At 37.0% G+C, this 13,492-nt stretch overlaps 1 protein-coding gene across 3 annotated transcripts in view; it reads left to right on the top strand.

Annotated features, from left to right (window-relative positions):
- LOC105487015 (neural EGFL like 1) overlaps window positions 1-13,492 on the top strand; it is a 934,667-nt gene that overhangs the window by 204,257 nt on the left and 716,918 nt on the right. The gene's annotated exons all lie outside the window — the stretch shown is intronic.

The following is a 13,492-nucleotide window of genomic DNA, read 5'->3' as shown; positions in this document are numbered from 1 at the left end:
AGACATTCTCATATCTTGCTTCATTTCTTCTATGAAGTCTCTTTTCAAATGCCATCTCATCCATAAAACTTTCTAAAGTAGAAACTCCCCTGGCATGTAACTCACCATCCCACTTACTCTGTTTTATTTTCTTCTTCGTATTTTTTGATTCCTGTATTTATTTGATTACTGTGTATTTTCACCTTCTCCTTTTATACCTTCCCAAAAGAGGGCAAAGATTGTTCAGAATTTAGCATAATGCATAAACCATAGTGGGTAATAAATATCTGTTGAAGGAAAGAATTAATGGCAATGCTGTGTTGCTTCCTTTGTATCTTATATTACTAACTATTGAGCACTTTGAATTATATATGCTATTGGTACAAAACCAAACAAGACCAAATCAAAACAAAAAATGAAGCTGATGTCCTTGATTTTCTGAGAGTCACCAAGGGGCCAAGCAGCGGAGTCGCTTGTTCAAACAAGTTTGCAGGGCCAGAAGAATATGTGTGAGATTGTTTTACAATAAGCAGATAACAGGGATATCTGCTGGGCCTTTTTCTCATTTGGGATCAGGTCAATGATGTAGACTTAGTCAAACTAAGCAAGTGGGATGAAGTGGAAGGCAGAGTTGAGGAAGAGGACTAAGAGTTATTTCTTGAGCAGCTACTACAAGCTAGGCTTCCTGATTTACAGACATTATTTTATTTCTATATTTCATAACACCTGGGAGGAATCAGTCACCTCCCAATTTCATAAAGAGGTTAAATGACTATGTCAAACCCTCTTAGCTTGGAAGAGTTAGACTTGGATATTATTATACTGTAATCTTATTGATGGGGAAGAGATGGTGAGGCATAAGAAAGTAGCTGTAGGTTTCTCTTTAGAGTTTATGTTCTAACACAGAGAGATCTGTCCAGAATGTAAGTGAGGATCAAAATACTATATCTTTCTTTTTTGTGTGTTTTCAAAATTAATATTATATCTTTCAAAAAAGCAATTGTCAAGCTTGCTTTTTTTTTTTTTTTTGCCGGTGGAATGCTATAGGAGATATAGAATCTATATATATTATTATATCTTATAATAAGCTGTGATCTTATTTGGAACATAAAACCAACACATTGATTAGTAGATTGTAACACACAATACTGCCTGGTGCAATGCTAAATTGTATATCAGCTGTATTTTAGGTGCTATTACAATCGAGAAGACACAAAAATCTGTACCATTTTTTAGTTCAACATTTATTGAGTTTTTTTAAAAAATGTGTTTGTCCTTCACTAGTTTCTGAGAGTAAAGAGATGATGATATTAAATACTATATGCTGAACACTGGTCTATGCACTTTAAATGTGCCCTCTTTCTTAATTCTCACAAGAACCATATAAGGTAGGTACTACTATTGTTCACGTTTTCCAGATGAGAAAACTAGAAAAAGATGGTAAAATAACTCATTTCCTCAAGGTTGTTGTTGCTAGTCAGTGGCAGAGTAATGATATAAAGCCAATTAAGAGTCCAGTCCTAACCACACATACTAAAGAAAAGGTCTGAGTTTTTTTTTTTCTTCAACTTTTATTTGCAGTTCCAGGGTATATGTGCAGGAGGTGCAGGTTTGTTACATAGGTAGAGGTGTGCCATGGTGGTTTGCTGTACAGATCATCCCGTTACCTAGGTATTAAGCCTAGAATCCATTAGCTGTTTTTCAAGATACCCTCTCCCCCAACACCCACCCCTTGATAGGCCCCAGTGTGTGTTGTTCCCCTGCCATTTTTCCATGTATTCTTATCATTCAGCTCCCACTTAAAATTGAGAATATGTGGTGTTTGGTGTTTTGTTCCTGCATTCGTTTGCTGAGGGTAACAGCTTCCAGCTGCATACATGTCCCTGCAAAGGACATGATCTCATTCCTTTTTTATGGCTGCATAGTATTCCATGGTGTATATGTACCACATTTTCTTTATCCAGTGTATCGTTGATGGGCATTTGGGTTGACTCCATGTCTTTGCTATTATGAATAGTGCCAAGTTTTTCAGGAGTCCAGGATGTAGATAAATAAATGATTTCTGTATCAATACAGAAGGTGCTACCCATAGTGTGGTAGGAATGCTATAAGAATACAGAGGTGCTGTTATTAACCTAGCTTGGAGTATCATGAAGGATGATAAAGGAAAGTTTCCCTTATGTCCAGATTGTTCTATGAAAATGGCATTTGCTTACACCTGAATCACTCCACATTATTTCCCAAACACGTATAGATCAACAAGGATAAAAAATAAAAGTATACATATCCATATTTTTAGCATAACTGGAGGCAGACAATACTGTACACTTTAATGTACCTGAAAATGAAACTTTATGAAATGAAAATAAAAGAGCAGAAACATGTATACAAAACTACTATAAAAATAAAACGAGAAAATATTTCAGCTGATATAAATTAAAAAAAAAAACCCAAAGTAGAAAACAACTGTGATAAAATATTATCAATCTGAATTAAACATCATTTAACAAACCTTTAGAATCTCTAAGAAAACCCATCCTTAATCAAAAATTAAGAAACTCAGAGGAAGAGTGTATATAAAATAGTAGTATGTAAAATGTGAATTGATTTAATACAGAAAAGAAATTTTAAAAAAAGACAAAATCATTTTAGGAATGAAGAAGAAAATAATAAAACCCCCAAAGGAGAATATGTTCAACTGAAAGAATTATAGGGGACATTAAAAAAGAGGCATTAAAATAACCAGGAGAATGAAAATAAAAAGAATCAGAAAGAAAATAGTCAACAAAAAAGATAGATACAGATTATCTAAAATATGTATAATTGAAGTCCCTGAAGAAGCAAAATGAAATAACCGAATAGAACTAATATTTAAAATTTTATTGGAAGATAGCCAAAACAATCTTGAAAAAGAGGAATAAATTTGAAGAACTCACACGTCCCAATTTCAAAATGTACTACACAGCTATAACACTTACTGTGATACTGGCATGAAGATAGACACGTAGAATAGGACAGAATAGAGAACACAGAAACAACCTTCAAATATAGGATCAACTGACTTTCAGGAAGGATGTCAATATTGTTAAATGGGAAAAAGTCTTTTCAACAAATGATGGTGGGAAACTGGATATCCTCTTGCAAACAGATGAAATTGGAGCTTTACCTTATACCCTGTACAAGAATTAACTAAAAAATGTATCAATGTAAGTACCCAAACTATAAAACTCTTCAAAGAAAACATAAAGTCTTCATGACATTCAATTTGGCTATGATTTCTTAAATATAATACCAAAATCAAAGGAAATAAAATAATAAATTAGACTTCATCAAGATTAAATATTTTATGCATTAAAGGACACTATTCATGAGAGTAAGAAGATGTCCCACAAAATGGGAGAAAATATTTGCAAATTGTATATCTGGTAAGGGATTGATATCCAGAATATGTAAAGAACTCACACAACTCAATAACAACCCAATTCAAAATGGGCAAAGGACTTGCAAAGACATTTCTCCAAAAAAGATAGGCAAATGGCCAATAAGTACATGAACATCCTTAGTCATTAAGAAAATGATAATCAAAATTACAATGAGATAGACATCCACTAGGATGTCTATAGTTTTTTTTTTAAAGAAGAAGATGACAGTTGTTGATAATGATGTGGAAAAATTAGATCCCTTATGTATTGCTAGTGGAAATGTAAAATGGTACAGCCATTATGACAAACAGTTTGGTAGTTCCTTAAAAAGCTAAAAAAATTATCATATGACCCAGCACTTCCATTCCCTGGTATATACCAAAAGAAATTGAAAGCATAGACTTGAACAGATACTTTGTTCATTGCAGCATTATTTATAGTAGCCAAAAAGTGGAATCAAGTGTCTATCCATGAATGAATGAACAAAATGTGGTATGTACATACAATGGAATATTATCTAACCATAAAAAAGAATGAAGTTCTGATACATATTACAACATGGATAAGCCTTGAAAACACTATGCTAAGTGAAATAAGCCAGACACAAAAGGACAAATATTGTAAGATTTCATCTATATGAAATATCTAGAATAGGAACATTCATAGAGACAGAAAGTAAATTAGAGGTTATCAAGTGCTGGGGAGAGGGTGAATGGAGAGTTATTGCTTAATGGTTACAGAGTTTCTGTTTGGGATGATAAAAAGTTAAGGAAATAGATAGTGATGATAATTGCATAACATTGTGAATGTAATTAATGTCACCGAATTGTACAATTAACAATGGTTAAATGGTAATTTTTTGTTATAAACACTTTATCACAATTTAAAAAATTAATGTTATATATCAAAAACATTGAAATATATAGCTTAAATGGATGAATTGTATGTGAATTATATGAATGAGTAAATGAAAGAATTATATTTCAATAAAGCTATTAAAAATTGCAATGCAAGAAAATAAAAGAAAACCCAAATGTACACATTGAGCTGGTCCATTATAAATCTGGGAAAATCAATCTGTAAAATAAAGTCTGAAATATATCCTAGTAAAAGTAAATTTTATAAAATTATATAAAATTTTATAAAATATGAAACTTTTATATTAAATTTCATATAAAATTTTATATAAAAGAGAAATTTCATGATCTTAAGGCAAAAAGACCTCACAAAGGAAAAAAGTTCAGGTTGCCATTAGATATTTTTACTGCAATGTACAAAACAAGGCAAAAGTAGCATTTTCAAGAAAACTAGAGGAAAAATTGAATGGTAAACACTTCCCAGTTTGACAGCTGAGTTAAATATTGGTGTATTATATAGCTAATGAAGTGCTAGGAAGGTGTCTGGAACCAAGGGTCCAGTGGGTGGAAGCAAAACAGTATATGAAACTTTTGGGAATTGCCAATATTTAACAATTCAGTCTCTGTAAAGTGAAGCGGAGAGGCTCGTAAGGCCGTAGATTTCATCAAGTAGTTCATTTATTCATTCACTTAATTGATGTTTCTTGAGTGTTAGTATTAAGTGCCTAGTAATGCCTGGTCAGTTACATGTTACTGAGAGAGAGCATTGTTTATGAGATCTATATAAAGGGATGAGGAGAGGTTAAAGAGACTAGGGGAATGTGCATACAAATTTTCATTTATGCATGGAAATGTAGTATGGCATTTACCTGAGTAATTCTTCAGCTATTCCAAACATCCTCTTTCAAATGAAAATTTGCATTTCAACCTTTACATCAACCTAGTATTGAAAGTGCTGATGGACAATTAATGTAAGAGGCAGAGAGGACTGAGCCCGTTCATCCATTTGATCAACATTATACAGTTGTAGGGAGATGACTGTGTACAGGAACTGATCAGATGGATACAATTTGAGTGCATAAGTGCAAAAATAAGTGAAATGAAAACCACTCTTCTTGAGCATATATTTTGTGCCATTAACTGCTTTAGGTACTGAGGATGCCAAGGCAAATAAGAGCTGGTTTCTGCTTTTCAGTTGACCTGAATCTATAAAATGCTGATTACATCACAGGGTATAAGTGAGGTAAGTACCAGATATGGTGAGAAGAACAGAATTCTTAACTTTATGTGTACTGGTGAGTGGTCATGCCAAGACTTACCATAGTGCTTCATTTGAATTTAGAATTGCTTGCCTTACAGCGTATCTTCCTGCATACTTTTGTGTTAGTTAGGATGCTCTAGTTGTAAGTAACAGAAATCAACTTGAATACCTTAAGCAAAGAAGGTGAGGTTATTAAAAGGTTACCAGATTATCTCATGGAATGAACATAAGGAAAGGGATGTAGCTGGATCAATGGAAGGATGTGGAAAATCAGTAAACATTCAGGTGACTTAATATCACTTCACTTATGCCACTTTACGTTTGTATTGGTGACATTTTCAAAGCAATTACTGTTCATGGCCTCATTGAGCCTCAACATAAATAGGTAAGTAGGGCAGGCATCATTTTCTTTATGTGAGAGGTAAGGAAATAATCCAGGAAGAGGAAATGATTTGTCTAAAGCTACATCCCAAGGTTACTGGTTAAATCCAGAATTTAGAATAGAGGCCTCTAACTCTTGGGCTTATTCTTTTCCCGTTGGTTGTCTTCAAAACTTTCTCTTACTACTACACAGTTTTTTCCTTCTTCTAATTCTCTCACCCGTTTAATTTTTATTTTATCATTCATTTGGTCTTTGAAATGAAAGGAGTCACTTGTGTGTCCTTAATAATAGGCTTATTTGACACGTCTCTGGCAACTGTCTTTAATTTATATCCCATAACCTGAACATGAAGGGGCCATCAAGAAAGGAGATAATTAAAGAGATGATAGGAGATCTCAGTCATCTCAGTGATTTTCTTATTATCATCCATGAAGTACCTTACCAGAAATGGGCCATTATGGTTTAAATGATGAGTTGGAGTTTGAAAAGGATTTGGAACTTCATCAGATACTTTCCGAGCTTGTAGCCCATTGCTTTCCAAACTCCAATTTTTCTTCCACAATGAACAATAACTTTTTGATTAAACAGCTGGCAGTTACTATGGAATGCCTCACATTTAATAACAAAAGTCTTCCTTCGAACAGGAAATTTTATCTAAATTGCTTTGCTCTTCTTCCGTGATTGAGAACTTCTAAAGTCTGACAGGACTGATAGCCTGAAAAAATAAAAATTTCTTTCAAGAAGATGATGATTACTTTTTAAAAGAAAGAGCCCCAGACTAAATGAATAATTCAGTATGCTTGCTACAAAGCAGAAGTCAAGGCACACAAGTTGTCCTCTCTGTAAACATGATTAAAAAACAATCAAGTTTGTCTTGGCACTTTTATATTGGGAAGATAGTAGACAGCAGCTGAGAGAAAGAGGAAAAAAATTAAAGCACCGCTTGGGACTTAGGGACCTTCTTCACTTTTTGTTTTTGTTCTTAATAGAAGTGGCTACCATTATTCAGCTAATACTATTCTATGCCCTTAATATGTTAATTAATTAGTACTCCAACCTCAATCCCTTCCTGCCCTCCTGCTAGTACTTCCCTTTGACTGAAACCAAGTGGAACCAAAAGGAGAGGAACTTTTGCTACAGATCAGTCTCCTGTAACTCAAAGCCAGGCAAAGAGGGGTGGAGAGCATATCTGGCCAGGACAAATGGAGAATATTCAGTTCACTTTAATTTTATAATAAATAAAGTTATTTATTTGTATTGCTGTTCATCTGCCCAACGATGCAGGCTCTAGGAGGACAGGGATATAATATTATTCTTGTCAAAATAGATTTACAAGTGCCTGCCTATATATTATCTATCTATGTATCTATCTATCTGTCCAGTCTATCTAATCTGTCTATTCATCCATCATCCAAACAACTGTTATTAATGGGCATAGTCAGGAGAACTCTTTCATTTCCTCATAATGCTTTGAAAATGGTGGGACGCTGTAGGAATTTTTCTTTTCTTAGTACTGCTTTCTCGTTTGTTTTTTCAGTCATGTAGAAAAACCTCTAGGAATGGTCCTGCAGAGGAAAATCCCCTCCCTATGCCTCTTACTTTGCCTGGGAGATGCCGTAAGAAGAGGCCCAACTACTTCCATCATAGGCTTGCTTGGCCGTAGTGGGGGCTGGGGCAGGAGCTCCCAGTCAAGCCTGACTCTGCTGCTCAAGGGCAGATAATGCCAAATGAGGCCTCTACAGAGATTGTTTTTTTTTTTTTTTTTCCCTTGGAGACATGGTCTCACTCTGTTGCCTAGGCTGGAGTGCAGTGGTGCAATCTGGGCTCACTGCAGCCTCAACCTCCCTGGGCTCAGGTGATTCTCCCGCTCCCACCTCAGCCTCCTGAGTTACTGGGACCACAGGTACATGCCACCGTGCCTAGCTAATTTTTATATTTCTTGTAGAGATGGTGTTTTGCCATGTTGCTCAGGCTGGTCTGGAATTCCTGGGCTCAAGTGATCTGCCCACCTTGGCTTCCCAAAGTGCTGGGATTACAGGTGTGAGCCACATGGGGCCAGGCTGGCACCTATAAGTCTGATTTTGTGAGGGGCCTATGAATTTGTATTTTTGAAAAGCTTATGAGGCTATCCTACTGCCTAGTAAAGTTTGGGAATTGTCAAGGGACCTTTGGTGGTTTTCAAAGTCCTGAAAAAGTCAAAAAGTCAAAGAATACTAATCCATGCCTGAATGTGGAGATGGCAGTGTTTGAGGTGTGTGTGTGTGTGTGTGTGTGTGTGTGTGTGTGTGTGTGTAGTCTATGCTGTGCAAAGACTGCATGGAGAGGGAGCAAAATAATTCCTGTGTTCCTTACCATAACTGCTAGTCCCTGATATATTTCATATGGATTGTTTGGGAATGCTCAATCATCAGGCCTTTGGGGAGACATTTGTTTGCGCTGGGAAGCTTTAAACTATTACACGAGAGTGTCACACATGCTCACTGAATGACAGATGGCTTTCGGATTCTTATAGATTAATATAACAAGTAGCAGATAGAGGTTGGATCAGAAGGCCTTCAGTGTTCTTTCCAACCCTGAGAGTCCTGGTTACCAATGTCTGTTTTATGTGAGCAGCGGTCTTTTGATTTATTATCACTGGAACATAATATCTGAATCTTCATCTAGGTGAATAATAATATGGGCTTGCCCTAACTTATCACCCACTTGTGAGCATCAGCAAATATTTTGGAGGCAGCTAGCCTGGGGTATAATTGAACACTAGGAGCAGCACATTTTGCTCTGAACCCCTGGAAAAGATGGGACCGATGACTGTGGTCTTGATGTACCCTCAATGGCACCATCTAGAGAGTGATTTCAGAGGTTAATGCTCCCCTCTCTTTCCTATCAGATTGTGGCTTTTAAGCTCCTCTTTTACAGAAATTGTGAAGCTAACACTAGGTACTGTGTTCTAACCAGTTGAGCCAAGTGGTCTCAATGAGGTTTTTGGTATTTTGTCTGAAAATACTTCAAACTAAAATATCTTTTAGATTATTCTGTGAAGATAAAGGCATTGATTTCACCTAAAAACATTAATAATGTTTCATTTGTGAAAAGCATTTTAGACTTTTCAAAGTACTTTTACAAAGCAGATGATGTTTTGTGCTTACGGGAAATCCTGTGTGTAGATGTTGTTATTAAAGGTTTATGGATGAAGAAACCAAGGACTCAGAGAGGTTTAGTAACTTGTCCCAAGTCACAAAACATGAAAGTAAAGGTAAGACACAAATGGGAATTTTCTGGCTGTATTCTAATGATCTTTTCCTGACTGATGCTCTTTGTGTAACCCACTGGTTGAATATTTGACTTTCTTTTAATTTATTATTTTTTTTTTGAGACAGGGTCTCACTCTGTTGCCCAGGCTGGAGTGCAGTGATGCAATCACAGCTCACTGCAGCCTCGACCTCCCAGGCTCAAGGGATCTTCCAGCTTCAGCCTCTGGAGTAGCTTGGACTACAGGCACACACCTCCATGCCCGGCTAACTTTTTTTTTTTTTTTTTTTTTTTTTGTAGAGATAGGGGTCTTGCTATGTTACCCAGGCTGGTCTTAAACTCCTGGGTTCAAGCAATCCACCCTCCTTGACCTCCCAAAGTGCTGGGATTGGAAGCCTGAGCCATTGCACCTGGCCTGAGTTTAGACTTTTTTTGTTTTTTTGAGACAGAGTTTCGCTCTTGTTGCCCAGGCTGGAGTACAATGGCATGATCGCAGCTCACTGCAACCTCTGCCTCTCGGGTTCAAGCGATTCTCCTGCCTCAGACTCCTGAGTAGCTGGGATTACAGGCGCATGCCAACACACCTGGCTAATTTTTGTATTTTTAGTGGAGACGGGGTTTCATCATATTGGTCAGGCTGGTCTTGAACTCCTGACCTCAGGTGATCCACCCACCTCAGCCTCCCAAAGTGGTGGGATTGCAGGTGTGAGCTACCTTGCCTGGCCTAGACTTTTTAATAGCAGAATTCATTGAGGGTTTTAAGCCAGTATGGCATGGCAGAAGTTTACACTGGATTTGAATTTAGAATTCACCATTTACTGAATAGTATTAGGCAAGTCATTTAATCTCTGTGAACATCTGTCAATTGAGTATAGCAATGCTTGCCTTTTAGGGTTATTGCAAGGATTATAAAGTCTGTAAACTTTTGGGCTATAGGAGTTGCTCACTCAAAGGCAGCTCTTAAAAATTTTGAGGCAGTGCCTCTCCATCTCTCTGAGTTTGAGGCTTGCTAATTGTCCTTCATCATCTGCTGAAACATCCTTCAGAGACTGGAAGTTCACTGCCTTCCAGGAGTGCCCCTTCCCTCTGTATGCTATAGCTCTGACTGCTAGGAAATTTTTTCTATCTTGAGCTCAAAGGGCCTCCTTATAGCTTCCACCGGTTGGTATCACTTTTCCCTCTTGGTGCTACACAGAGCAAGTTCAATTCCTCTTCTACATGATAGTCCTCCAAATATTTGAAGACCTTATTATGACCTCTCTAATCTTTACTTCTTCAGACAGAACATCTGTGTTCCTTCAACTGTTCTTCACTTAATTTGGCTCACAATGTCCTCACAATCTTTTCCGATTCCTTCTGAAGTATATCTGTTTATTATCTGAGAAGTTCCTAGAACTAAATGTGATTATCTCTGGACAGATTGACTCAGAATAAAATGAGATAATTACTTTCTTCTCATGGTACACTTTAAGATCACAACATCCTTTTTGACAGCTGATCTTAGCTCACTGTTGACCAAAAAGGTGTGTTTTTAAAATTTTTTTAAATATGTGTTTCCGTTTACCCTTAGATTTCACATTCTGTCTTTCAGTAGCATATTTACCCTAAGTTTGGACCCTTTTATTTTTTCCATGTGAAATTTCTTTTGATTTGGCCCTAATTCCTGGCTATTAATATCTCTTTTAATCCTGATGGTGTTGTGCTAAATCTGTCATGATTGAAACCATCACACCAGCTTCAAATTTTCCGACATGTTTAAGAAACCTATATTCTAGCCAGGTATAGTAGCATGCAACTATAGTCCCAGCTACTTGGGAGGCTGAGGTGGCAGGACTGCTTGAACCCAAGAGTTTGAGACCCTGTCTCTTTGCATGCCTGTATCAAAACATCTCATGTATCCCATAGATATATACACCTACTGTATACTCACAAAAATTTTAAAAAATTAAAAATAAACAGTGAAGCATACTTTCTATTATTTTGTCAAATCACAGATACAAATGCTAGTTAGGACAGACTTATATGAGCTGGTTATTTGACCCTGGTACATAATCACAATCATCTCAGAATGATATCTGGATCGTGAATTTTAAGCAGAGAAAGGTTGGTAAGAAGTAGTGAAAGAGTGATGATAGGGACATAAAATATGGTTAAGAAGAAAAAGCACCCTTATTATCATTAGAGATACAGACGAGGAGAGAAAAAGAAAACAGTAAAATTCAGTTGCTGGGCAAGAAAAAGCATGAACCTGACAAGGGTTTCCTAAGGGGATGAAGCAGGTCACACGCAGGCTTGATCTCTGAAAAGGCCTCTCTCCTCTCTGAGGAGGGTGTCCACACCCTGCTTTGGCAAACTCCCTCCCGCAGTGTTTACTGATCTCATTTGAACATTTCTGCCTTCTCATTTAACACAGCAAAGGCATCTCCTTGCAGATTTCAACTTTGCGCCTTCTCTTTTTTGTTTGCATTTGTATTTACAGACAGCTGTTAAGGAACTCGCTGAGCCTTGTTACAGCTCTTCTTCCTGTGCTTTGTGTGGATTCAGCTTGAATTCAGTCCTTACCTGTTGGGGACATACTGTATTTATCCCCGTCGTCCCTCTCCCCATTACAGTCTGTGTTTTCTGATATAATGCCTGTGTTGCATTTTTTAATTTTGTCATTTTGTCATTTTCTGAGTGTCATCTGGATTTGTTAAACAGGTTGGCAGGAGGAGACTACAGAGTTACTCTTTGGGCCGTTCCTTTCATGTCCTTCTGGTTTCAGCCCTATGTACTGTGTGTTCCATTTGAGCAGATAATTAATACCATCCAGGCAGCCTAATATGGAATTGAACAGACAGCTCATCAGTGTACACGACTGGCAAAACACCCTGTCACAGTGAGTAAGCTTTGAGGACCTGCTCTGAAGAGTGTAACAGCCTATGGAATGAATGCTCAATATTTGTTGGTGCCAAAAATAATGCTGATGACATCGTAACTTCTGCTTTTCTAGTGGGGCTCAAGAAAGTTATAATTCTCACATTTTTCGTATGAGGCTAAGAGGGGAAAGGGTCTGTTATGTCCCCTTAGCATAAGGCCCAAAGAGGGGCTTAGCTTCACCCATTACCATATTGCGGAGAAAAAAAGGGTGGGAATGAACTTACGTTCTGTATAGGAAAAATTCTCCAAGGAGCACCTTGAGATTCACTAATGCCAGCTAAAAGGCAGTAAAGATGAGGCTCTATGTAGCTAAGGAAGGTCATTGCAACTTTTCTCTTCAGCAAGGGCATGAGAGCTTCTCTTCAATTCTTGGCAAAGCCCAAGGTAAACCTCTTCATTTACTGTCTCATTTGGGCTTCATATTGTCTTATTGAATAGTGGCATAATACATGTCAATTCACATGATTTATATTGGAAATTTATTCTTTTATATGATTAGGAAAGGTACTGTGGAGTCCCTTCAAAAACTTTCCTTTATCCAGGTAAATAAAAATCCAATATTTCTTTATAAGTAGTATTGTTGAACCACCACATTGTTTTGTGTTTAGCTCTGAGGGCTTTATCTGTTAATGAGAAAATCAAGTTCTGCACAGAATATCGCCTAGTCTTTTAAGCAGACAGGACGCTTGTTAGGGAGGGTGTTTTAAACCAAAGTCATGAATTAAGAGAAGTTGCACCTTGGGAAGAAAATTCCTAATGTGAGCCCTTGAATCAATGACTGGCTTTGACACGGAGTGTGGCAGTTACTCTTTGCCTTGTTCATTCCTCTCAAGCAGGTTTTACTTTTGACTAGATGTTTAATGTTGCATGGTATGATATTAGAAATGAGATACTTACACTTTAAAATATTGATAGATACTAATGGCATGCAAAATTCCTGTAATTCTCCCAGTACATCTTAATAGGCAGCACCTTGTAATGGCTCAAGTGAATACAAAGCCTCAGACACATGTCTAATGGGAAGTGAGTGTTCTGCAGCCCAAAGAAAGGGTAAATTTTTGATGGTTGGAGATCAAATGCATTGTTTACATCTGATAGCCTATAGGAATGTGGTACATTTAGACTGATTTCAGTGTAATCAGATTAAGCAGTAAATCATGTGCTTTTCAAAAAAGATGCCATTTGATCTAATTAATTTTCAAGTTGCCAACTGCTTTTCCTGCTCTTTCTGAAATACGTCTCTCTGGTTTCCCTGTTAGTGAGTTGTCTGCCTGATAGATTCAAATTTGCTATCTCTCTCTCTTTTCTGGGTGAGAAACAGTGAGAGGGGTTTATCTTGCTCTTTCTTTTGTGCTTCTTGTATAAATCTCACAAGGTAGGGATGGTGGAAGAGGACACTTTAAAAGGGTTATTACATTTCACT

The sequence above is a fragment of the Macaca nemestrina genome, chromosome 12 (genome assembly GCF_043159975.1).
Source record: "Macaca nemestrina isolate mMacNem1 chromosome 12, mMacNem.hap1, whole genome shotgun sequence".
Lineage (NCBI taxonomy): Eukaryota > Metazoa > Chordata > Mammalia > Primates > Cercopithecidae > Macaca > Macaca nemestrina.
The sequence above is the reverse complement of the archived record's forward strand: the minus strand, read 5'-3'. Positions and strand labels throughout refer to the sequence as shown.